This window comes from Heptranchias perlo, unplaced genomic scaffold (genome assembly GCF_035084215.1).
Source record: "Heptranchias perlo isolate sHepPer1 unplaced genomic scaffold, sHepPer1.hap1 HAP1_SCAFFOLD_52, whole genome shotgun sequence".
NCBI classification, from domain to species: domain Eukaryota; kingdom Metazoa; phylum Chordata; class Chondrichthyes; order Hexanchiformes; family Hexanchidae; genus Heptranchias; species Heptranchias perlo.
Window position 1 is genome coordinate 663,826 of NW_027139537.1, and position 16,410 is coordinate 680,235.

The window sequence follows — 16,410 nt, forward strand, 5'->3', positions numbered from 1 at the left end:
CACAGACATGGAGCAGCTTTCAGATGGACGCTGACAAAACCACCGCCTCCCTTGACCCTTCCAATGTCTTTGTGTTGTCAGACCCACACCCTGATTGAGATGAGACACAATTTCCTCCAGTTAAAAATTGGGAAGTCATGATCTTTGGCCCCAAAATCTTCACATCCTTGCCACAGATTCCATCCCCACCGCTGGCTTTTTGATTGGTGTGTTGCTCACCAATCACCAAAGCCCTTACTGACCTGCGTTGGATTCTCGTCTCCAAAGCCTGTCGCTTATTTTTATACTTTCTTCCATTCAAATCCATCAGAGCCTCACCACTCCCTGTCTCTGTCACCTCCTCCATTCCGATACCCCCTCCCAAACACTCTGCTCCTCCATCTCTGGCCGCTTGTGCATCCGCAGTCCATTTGCCCTACTTTTGACAGCCGTGCCTTAAGCCATCTCAACGTTCCAGAAAGCCCAACCTAAGTCGCTCCATCTCTCTCTCCCCCTTTCAGGTGTCAGACGTGGATCAGTGGTAGCAGTCTCGCCTCTGAGTTAGAAGGTTGTGAATTCAAATCCAACTCCTGAGACATGAACACATAATACGGGCAGACACAACAGTGCCATTCTGAGGCAGCGCTGCACTGTCAGGGGGGCAATACTGAGGTAGTGCTGCACTGTCGGAGGGTCAGTACTGAGGGAGTGTTGCACTGTCGCAGGGACAATACTAAGGGAGGGATGCATTGTCGGAGGGGCAGTATGGACGCACTGCTGCACTGTCAGAGGGTCAGTACTGCAGGAATGCAACACTGTCAGAGGGTCAGTAGTGAGGGAGCACTGTACGGTCGGAGGATCAGTACGGAGGGAGCGCTGTACTGTCGAATGGACAGTATCGAGGTAGTTCTGCACTGTGGCAAGGTCAGTAGTGAAGGAGCGCTGTACTGTCGAAGGGGTAGTATTGAGGAAGTGCTGCACTGTCGGAGGGTCAGTAGTGAAGGAGCGCTGTACTGTCGAAGGGGCAGTATTGAGGAAGTGCTGCACTGTCGGAGGGTCAGTAGTGAAGGAGCGCTGTACTGTCGAAGGGGCAGTATTGAGGAAGTGCTGCACTGTCGGAGGGTCAGTAGTGAAGGAGCGCTGTACTGTCGAAGGGATAGTATTGAGGAAGTGCTGCACTGTCGGAGGGTCAGTCGTGAAGGAGCGCTGTACTGTCGAACGGGTCGTATTGAGGAAGTGCTGCACTGTCGGTGGGTCAGTAGTGAAGGAGCGCTGTACTGTCGAACGGGTCGTATTGAGGAAGTGCTGCACTGTTGTGGATGCCGCCTTGCAGACGAGACGTTAAACTGAAGCCCCATCTGTCTTCCCAGGTAGATGAAAAAGATCCCACGGCACGATTCTAAAAGGTGCAGGCGAGTTCTACCCGGTGTCCTGGTCAATATTTATCCCTCAACCAACATCACTAAAACCGATTTTCTGGTCATTCATCTCATTGCAGTATTTGGGATCTTGCTGTGTACAAATTGGCTGCAGCATTTCCAACATTACCACAATGACTACACTTCAAAATCAGAGAATCATACATTTGTTACAGCACAGGAGGAGGCTATTCGGCCTATCGATCCCGTGCCGGCTCTTTGTAAGAGCAATCCGTTAGAACCAATCTCCCGCTCTACCCTGTAGCCCTGCAACGTTTTTCACTTGAAGCATTTATCCAATTCCTTTTTGAAGGCCATGATTGAATCTGCTTCCACCACCCTTTCAGGCAGCGCATTCCAGATCATAACAATTCGCTGCATTAAAATGATTTTTCCTCATGTCGCCTTTTGTTATTTTGCTAATCACCTGAAATGATTTTGAACGCTTCTATCAAATCACCTCTTAACCTTCTCTGCTCGAAGGAGAACAATCTCAGCTTCTTCAGACTCTCCACGTAACTGAAGTCCCTCATCCCTGGGAACATTCCAGTAAATCTTGTCGGCACCCTCTCTATCTTCTTCACTTCCTTCCTAAAGTGTGATGCCCAGAATTGGACACAATACTCAAGCTGTGGTCGAACCAGCGTTTTATAAAGGTTCCACATAACTTCCTTGCTTTTGTACTCCATGTCTGCATTTATAAAGCCCGAGACGCCACATGTTTTTTTAACCGATTTCTCAAACTATCCTGCCACCTTCAAAGATTTGTGCACATATACCCCCAGGTCTCTGTGTTCCTGCATCCCCTTTAGAATTGTACCATTTAGTTTATATTGCTTCTCCTCTTCCTGCCAAAATGTATCACTTCGCACATCTCTGCGTTAATTTCATCTGTCATGTGTCCACTCATTCTACCAGCCTACCTATCTCCTCTTGAAATCTATCACTATCCTCCTCACTGTTCACTACACTTCCAATTTTTGAGCCATCTGCAAATTTTGAAATTGTGCCCTGTGCACCCAATTCCAAGTCGTTAACATATATCAAGAAAAGCAGTGGTCCCAGCACCGGCCCCTGGGGAACACTTCCTCCAGTCAGAAACACAATCGTTCACGACGACTCTCTGTTTACTGTCACTTAGCCAATTTCGTATCCATGCTCCCACTGCCCCTTTTATTCCATGGGCTTCAATTCTGCTGACAAGCCTATTATGCGGTAATTCATCAAACAACTTTTAAAAGTCCATATACACATCAAATGCAATCCCCTCATCAACCTTCTGTTACCTCATCAAAAAACTCAGTCAAGTTAGTTAAACACGATTTGCTTTAAACAAATTCGTGCTGGCTTTCCTTTATTAATCCACACTTGTCCAAGTGACAATTAATTTTGTCCCATATTATCGTTTCTAAAAGCTTCCCCACCACCGAGGTTAAACGACTGGCCAATAGTTGCCGGGTTTATCCTTGCACCCTTTTTTGAACAAGGGTGTAACATTTGCAATTCTCCGGTCCTCGGGCACCACCCCCATATTTAAGGATGATTGGAAGATTATGGCCAGAATCTCTGCAATTTCCACCCTTACTTCCCTCAGCAATCTTGGATGCATCCCAGCCGGACCGGGTGACTTATTTATTTAAGTACAGCCAGCCTTTCTAGTAGTTCCTCTATCAATTTTTAGTCTGTCCCATATCTCAACGACCTCCTTTTTTTCTGTGAGTTTTCTTCTTCCTTGGTAACGACAGATGCAAAGTACTCATTTAATACCTCAGCTAGGACGCGGGGACTTGGCCTAACATTCAGAGCCAGGACGTGCAGGAGTGAAGTTAGCAAATGCTTCGACGCACAAAGTGTGGGAAAAGTTTGGAACGGTCTTCTGTAAAACGGCAGTTGATGTTAGCTCAATCAAGAATTCTAAATCAGAGATTGATAGATTTCTGTGAACCAATGGTATTACGGGATATGGGGTTAAGGCAGGTATATGAAGTTAGGTCACAGGCCCACACTGATCTGATCGAATGATGGAATAGGCTCGAGGGGCAAAATGCCACCGCCACTTGCTGCCTCCTGATATGTGCCAGCTTCTCCTGCAAGAAAGCGGGATGTGTGTCTGGTGATGTTCCTATGATGGTGAATAGCTGCCAGTGTGTGTGGCCTGTGAGTTGTGGCTGAGCGGCTTGCAATGTTGGTAATGTGTTAGGGCGAGAGGGTTGAGTACTGATTGAAAGAGTGTGTTGGTATATGGGTGATGGGGTGTGTCGTGCGTGGAGCAATGGGTGCGGCTAGTGGTGTAGTTGGTCGGAGGCGCCACTTGAAAGTTGACCTCGCTCATCTTAACCACTCATGTCAAAGCATTGAACTTCTTCCTGTACTGCATCCGTGTTCATGATACTGTGCACCTGGCATTGTCCTCATCCCCTACTGCCTCCCACTCCCTTTTGGGTGTATGTCTGGAGGACCTCTTGCCCACCGTGGATATAGGATGTCCCTCCTTCAGTTCACCTCTTGCACCAAGAGATTCAGCAGAGAAACTTGGTGCACGTGTTCTCAGACCGGCAGATTGGTGAGTTCTGGCATGCAGATTGGAGGATGTGGGATTGAGTGGTGTGCAACCTTTATTCGATATTTTAAATTAACTCATCAGTTTGTCAAAATAGGGATGGGACCTGCATCCGTGGTATATGTGTGCGATGTCTCATCTCCGTTCAGACTCCTTGCAGACAGCAGGCTGTTATATTCAGCAAATAACAGGTACCAGCTACCTTTAATAGATTTCTAACAGACAGCCTGCCTTTAAGAGATTGGAGCTTCCCCCTGCTGGTGGAAAGTGCGAATTTCATGCAATCCTCGTTCAACGCTGATTTCCAACGCAGATTGCAGGTGAGTCCTCAGGCCTGACGAAAATCTCGTCCTGCCTGCGCAGGGACCATTGGGCACGGGGTAATAGCGGATCGTGCTCCTCCCGCCCAAAAATAGGCCCTATCCAAATTTCCTCCTCAGTGTCCAGGTAACATTCTCGTAAATCTGCGCTGCACTCCCAAGACCAATATGTCCTTCCGAAGGTGTGGTACCCACAACTGAACACTGTACTCTCAGTGTGTTCTAACCAGGGCTTTGTATAGTTGTAGCATAACTTCTACCCCATTTTATTCTGGTCTTCCAGATATAAAGGCCAGCATTCATGAGACTTTTATGCTTATTTTCTGTACCTGTCCATGACATTTTAATGATCTATATACATGGACCTCTAAGTCTCTTGTGATTTTGTGATTTCAGTTCCCACTGCTGTTTCTCTGCACCAGTTACAAAGTACAGTCCTGATCCCATTGCTGCTGAGACCCTGTGCTTCTGCCATCTCTAGCCTTCATTTCTCCAACACTCTCATCGCCTCACATATTTAAATTAGCCGAGCCAGGAAATACCACCTGGAATCACAGAGCCTTTCCCTGAGATCTCACGGTGTCACCCGTCCAGTTAAAGGGGCCTCACCCTGTGATCTCACCGTGTGACCCGTCCAGTTAAAGGGGCCTCACCCTGTGATCTTACGGTGTGATCCGTCCAGTTAAAGGGACTTCACCCTGTGATCTCACGGTGAGACCCGTCCAGTTAACGCGGCCTCACCCTGAGCTCTCACGGTTTGACCCGTCCAGTTAAAGCAGTCTCACCGTGTGATCTCACGGTGTGACCCGTCCAGTTAAAGGTGTCTCACCCTGAGATCTTATGGTGTGACCCGTCCAGTTAAAAGGGTCTCACCCTGAGATCTCACGGTTTGACCCATCCAGTTCAAGTTATCTCACCGTGAGCTCTCACGGTGTGACCTGTCCAGTTAAAGCGGCCTCACCCTGAGATCTCACGTTGTGACCCATCCAGTTAAAGAGCCTCAGCCTCTGATCTCACGGTTTGACCCGTCCAGTTCAAGGGGTAAGAGAGAGACAGAGGAAATTGTCCCAGTTCCATTAAAGCGTGCAGGATCTGCTCCAGCTGCAGTCGATGGGGATCGATGTCGGGGAGGAACTCAGGGAGTTGAAGGGCCAGAAAGTCTCACTCTTCACCTCCGAGGCCTCGAAGATCACCTTTCGGTCCAGAGTCCGCTCCGTGCAGCAGGGCGAGAAGTGCTCGCGTTTCTTCTTCCAGAAGCTGCACAGAGGGACCTCTGGTGATCAGCAGCCTGAAGGAGGAAGAGGGCTCGATGATGTCTTCACAGACCGACATACTGAGGATCAGTAAATCCTTTTAGCCGGACTGTATGACGCAAAGCTCAGAGACAGCACGGCCTCCCAACCCTTCCTGTCCTCTATTACGGAGGTCTAAGAGGACAGCGATTGACAGAGCCTGGATCGCCCACTGACCTTGGACAAGCTGACAAAGGCCGTCCGGTCCTTCGAGAACAGTAGAAATCCGGGGAATTATGTTTTACCGGTTGAGTTGTACTCGGCTCTGTGGGACTGGATAGGCCCAGGCCTACTGGATGTGTAGGGGAGTTTGCTTCTGGCAGGCAGCATTTCAGAGTCCATGAGGAAAGGCATCATCACCCTCATCTACAAGCAGAAGGGGGAGAGGGAAGAAATAAGAAATTGGCGACCCATTTCCTTGCTAAATGCCGAATGCAAGATTCTGTCCAAGGTCATCGCCAACAGGCTCAAGTCTGCTCTGGAGCGGGTGATCCACCCGGATCAGACCTGCACTGTACCCGGCAGGAAGAGTTCAGATAGCCTTGAGCTGCCCAGGTATAGGATCGCCTACGTGCAAGAAAGGCGGTGAACATCTGCCTCATCAGCCTGTACACGGAGAAGGCCTTTGACAGGATATTCCACACGTACATGATGGACGTGGTCTTCAAAACAGGGCTTGGGGAGGGAATCCGCGATTGGATCCGACTGCTTCTACGCGGACATCCATAGAGCATTCTCAATCAATGGGCGGGAGTCAGAGAGTTTTTCAATCAGCTCTTGGGTCAGGCCGGGCTGTCGACTCTCCGTGGTCTTGTTCATTTACCCCGTCCATCAGGAAGGACACAGGTATCAGGGGTTGACGATCCTCTGCAGTGCAGATTCTCGGGATTGGGCCACCCTGTACATGGATGACGTCACCGTCTTTTGCTGCAATCAGCAGTCGGTCCACAGACTGATGTGCATCTGCGAACGTTTCGAGCTGGCCTCGAGGGGGCCACAGTGAACCGCAGTAAGAGTGAGGACATATTCTATGGAAGGTGGGAGATCCGATCCTTTGTCCCTTTAACCGTCAGGTCCGGCTACCTGATGATGTTGGGGATCGGGTTCGGGGGGCCCCAAGCCTCCATCAAGAAATGGGAGGAGCGGGTCGCCATAGCCAAACAGAAGCTTGGTATGTTGGGGGGACGCTCACTCTCCATAACCAACAGGCACCTGATGATGAAGTGTGAAGTACTCGCGGTGTTGCTCTACGTGGCCCAGGTCTGGCCCATTCCCCACAGTTCCTTCGCAACAGTCACCCGAGCTATCTTCCACTTTGTCTGGAGGTCCAAGGTAGAACGTGTCCACAGGGACACCATGTACAAGTCCCCAGGCAAAGGGGGCAGAAGCGTCCCCAATGCTGCCCTGATCCTGATGGCCACTTTTGCATTTGGCGGCCTCAGGATGTGTGTAGAGACCCGGTACAAAAAGACCAAATGTCTCTACGTGCTGAGTTTCTACCTGTCCAATACACTGAGAAAACTGGGTCTAGTCATGGTGGCCGAACAGACGCAGGACGTTCCGTCCAGCTGGATCGTCCCCCACCACTGTCCCAGGTGGAGAAGTTCCTGAGGAAGAAACACTTCGACCACAAGGCCGTCAGACAGTGGAACGTTCTGGGGGTCCTGCAGGAAAAGGAGAGGGTGGATCCGATCGGTCAGTTCCCATCTGGCAGAACGTCTCGTCGCCAGAACTGACCAACAGGCACCAGGATGTGGGCTGGATGGTGGTGAGAAGGGCCCTTCCCCTGCAGTCCATCCAACATGTACGGTACCTCAGCACCACCTCAAGCTGCCTTCAAGGCTGCAACGGGACTGAGACCGTCGTCCGTCTCCTGGTGGACTGGACCTTAATGCAGAAAATTTGGAGAGAGATGCGTTGCTGTGTGTCCCGGCTGATCCCCAACACCTTGGTAACACAGGACGCTGTGCTCTATCTACTGTTCTCTGGGAGGCACACCGAGACAGATGTCAGCTGCTGCTGGAAGACCATCAACTCGGTGAAGGAGGCCCTTTGGTCCGCCCGAAACCTGCTGGAATTCCAGCTGAAGGAGCTGTCCACGACCGAGTGTTGCCGACTGGCACACTCCAAGGTCCAGGAGAACGTGCTGCGGGACGCACTGAGGCGCGTTGCGGCCTACGAAAGGGCCCTACGGGGAAAGAGCACCGTGTAAAGCCATCCCACCTTTTATTATACAGAATGTATTCTAAGACATGTACTGTGTATTGTATTGAAATAATGGGATCATCGTGTGTGCGACATGTTTTGTATTGTTTTGAATTGAAATTGCGAACTTTAACCCTGAACTGTATGTATCATTAAATTTATGAAATAAAGTATATTTCGAATATTTTTTTTAAAATTGCTGCTCAACGGCACTCCTTTGAGCAGCGAGAGACCTGTCCAAAAGACTGACAGAAGTCTTTTTTGCCTGAAAGTGAGTGCGGTTTGACGTGTTGTTGCTCAAAGGCACTCCCTGCTGGTGAGCAGAGGCAAATGCTCGAGTAAAACAGCTTTCAGGTTTGAGAAAGGAAAAGTGCCAACATTTTAAGCAGCAAGCAGTCTGTAAAGTTAAGAGAGCGGCCTTGAGCTCAATACCGCTCACTCCGAAAGCACGTTCACTATTTTGAGCCAGAATTTAACCAACGATTTAAGAGTGATTTTGCTTTCAAGTTTTAATCTCCACAAGTTTTCCACACTACCAGCTGAGCTATCGAAGGGAAGCAGCAAAGGTCTCTCTCTTTGGTGATTGTTCACCGTGTGCCTTTTGACACTCCTGGACTCGTGAAGTCGTGTGGGCATGACCGAGACTGACTCGGTACCTGCTCACACCGCAGCGCTGTGAGCGTTTGAGCTCCGACTTACTCGACACACCTTTGGCCAGTCGAGCAATGGGGAATGTGTCTGACCAAAATTCAGAAGATTGTAGGTTCGATTTCCAACTGGATGGAGAGATTTTGCAAACTGCGGATTGGTTTATGATTTTACACCTTGCAAACTTTCCTACTTGGTAGTGCTGCCTGGGCATTTCTGCATCAAGTGCCTTCTTAGCGCAGAAGGCAGCGCGTTAGTCTCATAATCTGAAGGTCCTGAGTTCAATCCTCAGAAAAGGCATCATTATGCTTTTTTTTTCCATCTTTGCTCAAGACCAAAATCAAGAATTTTTGCTTCCTGCAGCACACAAAAAGATTAGCTGCCCCTTGACCTCTCTGTACAGTAGCACGCAGTGAAGCTTAAGAAGTACATGGACCGTGGACTCGCTGAAAACTGACGCCACTTTTGTTTCTGGACAATTGACCCAAGTCAAAAGATGAGTGGAGAATTCAAGAATCTATCCTGCTATCTTTCACATGCTCAACGAGCACTCGACTTGAATCATAGAAAGATTACAGCACGATGGCCGAATGATCTCCTCTTGTGGACAAACATAATACGATGATACTAAGTGTTGTCAGACGGAAAAGCAACACATTCCAAATAAGAGCAGAGAGAGGAAACTAGTCTAACAGCATAACAGCACGGTGAGATATTGTATTTGAGAAGGATGAGGAGGGATTGTTTATCATGGTGGTCGTCGCATAGGGTATCATTTGTGAGTTGATAAGGACCATTTCGTGCTGCGACTGGGGCGGAAACCTAATTGGAGAAATTCAGCCCGGGCGCGGCCCCATCTTGCCCGGTGAGACGGAGGGAGGGGGCGGGGGGAAGTGTCAGAGCTGGGGCTCAATGGTGGAAGCAGCATAAAAGTTTAAAACGGTACTCGCCCAACGTGGGGCTCAAACCCACTACCCTGAGAGTTTTTAAAGAAAAGACGGAGCAGCCACTGTCTGTATCTCTTGCTGCACTTGAAACAACACATTGCAAATACGAGCAGAGAGAGGACACCATTCAGTTGCCCATTGTGTTCAGTAAAATATCATCGGTTTCTGTAGTGTAGCGGTTATCACGTTTGCTTTACTCGCAAAAAGTCCCCGGTTCGATCCCGGGCGGAAACGTTATTTTGAAACTTGGTCTCCATGAACATCCAGATCGAATTTCTTCTCGTGTCAAAAAGGGAGACAGTGGCTGCTCCCTTATTCTTTGTAAGCTGCATCTTTTACTTCATTAAACAGATAAATTTGAGTGAGAGAAAACTGATTCTCAGTGACGCTCATTTCAAGTTTTATTCCCTTTTAATCTGGAAGGATATATGGGCTTTGGACAGAGTGGCTTTTGAAAGGAGTTAGTGGGGTGGGATGGACAAACCTTTTCCACTGGTGGGGGACAAGGGAACCGAACCAACCATCCACCAAGTTCTCCTGAATTGCAAGTTGCAACGGGAAACCGGTCAAAAAAAGCCCTTTCATTGACCATGGAGGTTTCGACAATTTTCTGATAACAAAGAGCTCAATCTATTTCTCTTGTCTATTTCCCGATGTTTCCGGATACTGTCTGCATCTCTGCCCTGTGTTTATCTCACTATGTGTCCACCTGCAGGGTGGTTTTTGAACGAAGACGTGTGTTTTTCTTCTGTTCGTTCCATTAAATAAATGAGATCATCAGGTGCTTCCCTCCCTGACACTGGGGAACCAGAGGCAGACTTCAGAGTAGGGTTCTGTTAATTGTGAAGACGCAAAGAAAACATTAATTGCAGAATTATACAAACCATCTCAAAGGGAAAAAAACTGTGACCCCGACGTGATTTGCACACGCAACCTTCTAATCTGGAGTCAGACGCGCTACCGTTGCGCCACGAGACCTGGCTGCTGCAATGGGCGTTTGTTTCTATCAATGTTTCTCAATCACCACTTCATAGTTTCCAGATTGGTGGAATGGGTTGGCTTTCAAATCCCCGCCCACCCCCACCGGATGTCAGGCAGCATCAGAAGTCTCCTTCACCTGTCAGCGGCAGCATGGCGCTCGCTTCCATCGCCTGCTGTCAGCGGACTGCAGCAAATCCAATCACATTCATCCTGCACCCAGAATTAACACATCACAGGAAAAGGATGTGGGAAACTGCTCAAGATACATAACAGGAGGGGAAACTTCTGAAAAACACTTAGACTTTCGGTGTTGAGACGTCGATTAGAACTGCAAAAAAGAACGTGTGAAAATATAAACTATGCGTGTGATGTTTATACATGCAGGAAACTGCTCAAAATACATAACAGGATGGGAAGCTTCTGAAAAACACGTGGGCTTTCGTTGTTTGGACATTGGTTAGAATTGCAAAAAAAGAACGTGTTAAAATAAAAACTATGGGTGTGATGTTTATATATAAAGTGAATGTTTGTTCGCGGATTTCTCCCATTACTGTCGCAACTATGGGTTGTTAATCCATCAACAATAACTTCCGCTTGATTTTAGCCCGAGTGGTTACAAAATAGCAAGTTTAATAGATTGACTTACAACAGAGTTGCACTACAGCTGTCTTCAACATTACATTCAACAATATTATTATTATAATATAACTGTCTACAGATCACATTAATGACAAGCAATAAACACAACCTGACCTCTCTGCGAATCCAGGTAGATCAGACCTGACCTTTGCGGATTGCCTGTGGCAATGGACTTCTGACTGTCCCCTATTGAGAGCTCCAACATTTGAGAAGGGAACATGCTCCATCTGTATACGATTCGGCTGCATTGTTCAGTACATAATCACCACTGATCTTTACTCATGGTCGTAAACCATCCCACTTTGCTGACTCTCAGAACCCACCAAAGATTGTTTCATGTCTTAGTGTTTATTTCGCCTTTCTCCGTCATCAGGTTTTGGATGCTTATACTAGGTTAGCACAACCTGGAGTTCAGGTGTCCAGGACACCCAAGTTTCTCTGGACATCAACGTTTAATAGTTTCTAACAATTTCAAAAAGATTCTGTTTTTCTGTTGTTCCTACCAAAGTGAATAACCTCACATTTCCACACATTATACTCCATCAGCCACCTTCTTGCCCACGCACTGAACCTGTCTATATCCCTTTGCAGACTCTTTGTGTCCTCCTCACATCTTACTTTCCCACCTAGCTTTGTATCATCAGCAAACTTGGATACATTACACTCGATCCCTTCATCAAATCATTAAAAGTCTTCGATAGGCATATAAATAGAATTGGAAATAGGATTGAAAGATTATGGCCAGGGCCTTTGCAATTTACACCCTTACTTCCCTCAGCAACCGAGGATGTAACCCATTCGCACCAGGTGACTTATCCACTTTCAGGACAGCCAGCCTTTCTAGTATCTCCTCTTTATCAATTTTCACCCCATCCAGTATCTCAACTACCTCCCCTTTTCCGGTGATTTAAGCAGCGTTTTCTTCCTCGGTAAAGACAGATGCAAAATACTCATTTAGTACCTCAGTCATGCTCTATGCCTTCATGCGTAGTAAGAGGAGTGGTAAGACCAATTTGGGACTAAAAAGGAGATCTACGCATGAAGGCATAGGGCATGGCTGAGGTACTAAATGAGTATTTTGCATCTGTCTTCACCGAGGAAGAAAATGCTGCCTAAATCACAGTAAAAGGGGAGGTAGTTGAGACACTGGATTGGGTGAAAATTGATAAAGAGGAGATACTAGAAAGGCTGGCTGTACTTAAAGTAGATAAGTCACCTGGTCCGAATGGGATGCATCTTCGGTTGCTGAGGGAAGTAAGAGTGTAAATTGCAGAGGTCCTGGCCATAATCTTTCAATCCTCCTTAGATACAGGGTTTGGTGCCAGAGAACTGGAGAATTGCGGATGTTACACCCTTTTTCAAAAAAGGGTGTAAGGATAAACCCAGCAACTACAGGCCAGTCAGTTTAACCACGGTGGTGGGAAGCTTTTAGATATGATAATCTGGAACAAAATTAACAGTCATTTGGACAAGTGTGGATTGATAATAGAAAGCCACTGTGGATTTGTTAAAGGCAAATCGTGATTGAGTTTTGTGATGAGTTAACAGAGAGGTTTGATGAGGACAATGTGATTAATGTTGTCTAAATGGCCGTTCAAAAGGCGTTTGATAAAGTGCCACAAAATAGGCTTGTCAAAAGGGGCGACAGTGGCTGCTCCCTTATTCTTTAAAAGCCCACAGATAACTTTGAGTGAGCGAAAACTGATCCACAGTGACGCTTACTTCAAGTTTATACCCTTTGAATCTGAAAGGATATATTGGCCTTGGAAGGAGTGCAGCACAGATTCACCAGATTGTTACCAGGGTGTAATGCGTTAAATTATGAGAAGATGTTCTATGAACTAGGCTTAAAATCACACAAGTCACACTGCAAAAAGTTTTCATTTTTGATACATACATTAATGACCTGGACTTTGGTACACAGGGAATAATTTCAAAGTTTGCAGATGACACGAAACTCGGGAATGTAGAAAACAATGTGGTGGATAGTATCAGACTTCAGGAGGATATAGACAGCCTGGTGAAATGGACTTTATTAATAGAGGCAGAGAGTACAAAAGCAATAAAGTTATGCTAAACGTTTATAAAACACTGGTTCGGCTGCAGCTGGAGCATTGTGTTCAATTCTGGGCACCTCACTTTAGGAAAGATGCCAAGGCCTTGGAGAGGGGGCAGAGGAGATTTACTAGAATGGTAACAGAGATGAGGGACTTCAGTTTTGTGGCGAGAATGGAGAAGCTGGGGTTATCCCCTGAGAGCAGAGAAGGTTAAGGGAAGATTTGATAGACGTGTTCAAAATTATGAAAGGTTTTGATAGAGCAAATAAGGAGAAACTGTTTCAAGTCTCTGAGATGATTCTTTTAATTACCATTAATAAACCCACAACTTTCTGTTTCGCAATGAACGAAATGCTAACAAGTTTGCCGAGTGACTGTCGAAACTAGGCTAACTTTTCTGACTTCCATCCCTTCTCATTTTACGCACTTTATTTTAGGAGTCTGCTTAGAAGTGTTCAGAGATTATGAGACCAGGAATCTGGTGCAGTCGTTGTTGAATTTGAAAGGATTGCAGCCCAATTTACACGAGAGAAAGCTCGCGCCTGGAAGTTTGTGAGGAGCAAGTTCCAGCAAATTGTTTCTGACCCGGGATTAAACCGGGAGTTTTTCGCCTGTGAGGCCAACATGATAACCATTACACCACGAAAACATCTCTTTAGTCAAGCCAAGGTTAGATGATAGTGTTAAGTGAGAAAGTGAACTGCTGACTCCCACTTCTGGGGGATATCCCAAAGCGCTTCATAGAGGTGTCATCAAAAACATAGAATCATAGAATCACAGGAGGCCATTCGGCCCATCGAGTCTGTGCCAGCTCTTTAAAATAAATGGTGCAATTTTAAAGGGGGTGCAGGAACAGAGAGACCTGGGGGTATACATACACAAATCTTTGAAGGTGGCAGGACAAGTTGAATAGATTGCAAAAAAAAAAGTGTTCGGAATCTTTGACTTTATTAATAGAGGCATCGAGTACAAAAGCAATTAACTTATGCTAAACCTTTATAAATCACTGGTTAGGCCCCAGCTGGCCACCACACAATTCTGCCCACCACACTTTAGGAAGGATGTCAAGGCCTTGGAGAGGGTGCAGAGGTGATTTACTAGAATGGTGCCAGGGATGAGGGACTTCAGTGAGGTGGAGAGACTGGAGAAGCTGGGGTTGTTCTCCTTTGAGCAGAGACGGTTGAGGGGAGATTTAACAGAGGTGTTTAAAATCATGAACGGTTTTGATAGAATAAATCAGGAGAAACTATTTCCAGTGCCAGAAAGGATGGTAACCAGAGGACACAGATTTAAGGTAATTGGCAACAGAGGTGAGATGAGGAGATTTTTTTTTTACGCAGCGAGTTGTCATGATCTGGAATGCGCTGCCTGAAACGGTGGTGGAAACAGATTCAATAATAACATTCAAAGGGGAACTGGATAAATACTTGAAGGGGAAAATTTTGCAGGGCTATGGGGAAAGGGAAGGGGAGTAGGTCCAATTGGATCGCTCTTTCAAAGAGTTGGCACAGGCACGATGGGCCGAATGGCCTCCTTCTGTGATGTTTCCATGCTGTGATTCTATGTTATGGAGGATTTTCTGATGTAGTGGATATTCGGGGCAGAGGACCAAGTGGGGATTGAGCTCGACGGCAAGTGTATGCAGTTCGTTCAAAGGACTGAAGCCGATGGTTTCATTCTTCCCGTCGTTTAGCAGCAGGAAATTAGTCGGCCATGCAGGCGACTTTTTTTTGTCTTCAATCATGGGATGTGGGTGTCAATGGCAAGGTCAGCATTTATTGCCCATCCCTAATTGCTCTTGAGAAGGTGCTGGTGAGCCGCCTTCGTGAACTGCACCTTTCGTTGACTGTGTCATTGACATTTTCTGGATAGAGAGAAACTATTTCCGCTGGGTGGGGATTCTAGGACTTGGGGGCACAGTCTAAAAATTAGAGCCAGATCTTTCAGGAGTGAGATTAGAAAACACTTCGACACACAAAGGGTGGAAGAAGTTTGGAACTTTTTCCCCCTAACGGCAATTGATGTTTGCTTAATTGCAATTTTTAAATCTGAGATCGATAGCTTTTTGCCAACCGAAGGTATTAAGGGATATGGGCCAAAGGCAGGTATATGGAGTGAGATCACAGGTCAACTACGATTTTATCAAATGGCGGAGCGGACTCGAGGGGCTGAATGGCCTCCTCCTGTTCCTATGGTACATTTCCCCGAGTGTCTGTTCTCTCCATAGTTTAAGCCTTGTGTTTAAAGCATATTTTCGTTTAAAGCTCGTTTTGGGGATGAGCCGGTGGGCGGCAATACGTGCCGTGGATCGAGACCTTGTTGCTTTTTGCGGGAAGAGCAAATCAACTGTGCCGAAAAATCAACCGCAGCTCCAGCAACAAATAAAATAGGAGTCAAAATAACTGATGTCAGAAGTGGGATTCGAACCCACGCCTCCAAAGGAGACTGCGACCTGAACGCAGCGCCTTAGACCGCTCGGCCATCCTGACTTACAAATGGCTACTTCACTCGCCACCCTTTCCACATTGAGACCCCCCCGGAGAAAGTTTCACTCACTCCAGGGCTTGGTAAGATAAGTGCTGCTGGAAAGGCTCGCTGAGCGGGATGCCACCTCCCCGGGTTTTCCTGAGCCTATTGTACTTTATTCCTATTTAATCACGGGAATATCCGCAATCAGGAGCTAAAAAGAATTAAAAGCTGAATCACAGAGAAAGGGAAATCCATATTACATCTGATAAACTAACCAACAGCGCTCCCTGGTGGTCTAGTGGTTAGGATTCGGCGCTTTCACCGCCGCGGCCCGGATTCGATTCCCAGTCAGGGAAGCAACTTTTGAACTCTTGTTATATTCATCGCATGAACTGACTCAAAGTCTGTGGGAAGAAAAAAAAACAATCATTGTTTTCATCACCATTAATTAACCGATAACGTTATTTTGCAGAATGAAAGGCGACTGAGGGAAGTTGGAAATCTTTAATAATTTATTTTGTGCGATGAACTTTTTATCCCTTCTCATTTTACACACTGTATTTTTAAGGGCTCGGTTTAAAATGTTCAATGCTCGTGAGACCACGAATTTGTGTGAAATTTGACAGGACCGGCTATTTCACAGAGAAAAAATAAATTTGTCTTCCTGCCCGGGAACCTTTCTGCAGATAAAGTGAACGTGATAAACGCGACGCTACACAAACCTCTGCTTTGATCATCAGCCAGAAGTTCGAATGACTGCATTGACTCTCTTTCACAACTATTGAATTGATCGAAGTTGCACAAGTCACAAAAGAAAAATGTTCATTTCAAAGTTATTAAACTCCCAAATGTGACCTGCCTTGTTTGGTCAGGGGTTGACCCTGACGTCACAGAC

The 16,410-nt window shown here is 46.7% G+C and overlaps 5 non-coding genes and 1 pseudogene across 5 annotated transcripts; 3 read left to right on the plus strand and 3 right to left on the minus strand.

Moving 5' to 3' along the window:
* LOC137314528 (zinc finger protein 585A-like) overlaps positions 1-16,410 on the minus strand; it is a 915,457-nt pseudogene that overhangs the window by 168,726 nt on the left and 730,321 nt on the right.
* On the plus strand, positions 8,650-8,722 carry trnam-cau (transfer RNA methionine (anticodon CAU)). The gene has a single exon. It is a non-coding gene; the product is annotated as a tRNA-Met (tRNA).
* Positions 9,531-9,603, plus strand: trnav-uac (transfer RNA valine (anticodon UAC)). The gene has a single exon. It is a non-coding gene; the product is annotated as a tRNA-Val (tRNA).
* Positions 10,276-10,347, minus strand: trnaw-cca (transfer RNA tryptophan (anticodon CCA)). The gene has a single exon. It is a non-coding gene; the product is annotated as a tRNA-Trp (tRNA).
* On the minus strand, positions 15,453-15,535 carry trnal-cag (transfer RNA leucine (anticodon CAG)). The gene has a single exon. It is a non-coding gene; the product is annotated as a tRNA-Leu (tRNA).
* On the plus strand, positions 15,800-15,871 carry trnae-uuc (transfer RNA glutamic acid (anticodon UUC)). The gene has a single exon. It is a non-coding gene; the product is annotated as a tRNA-Glu (tRNA).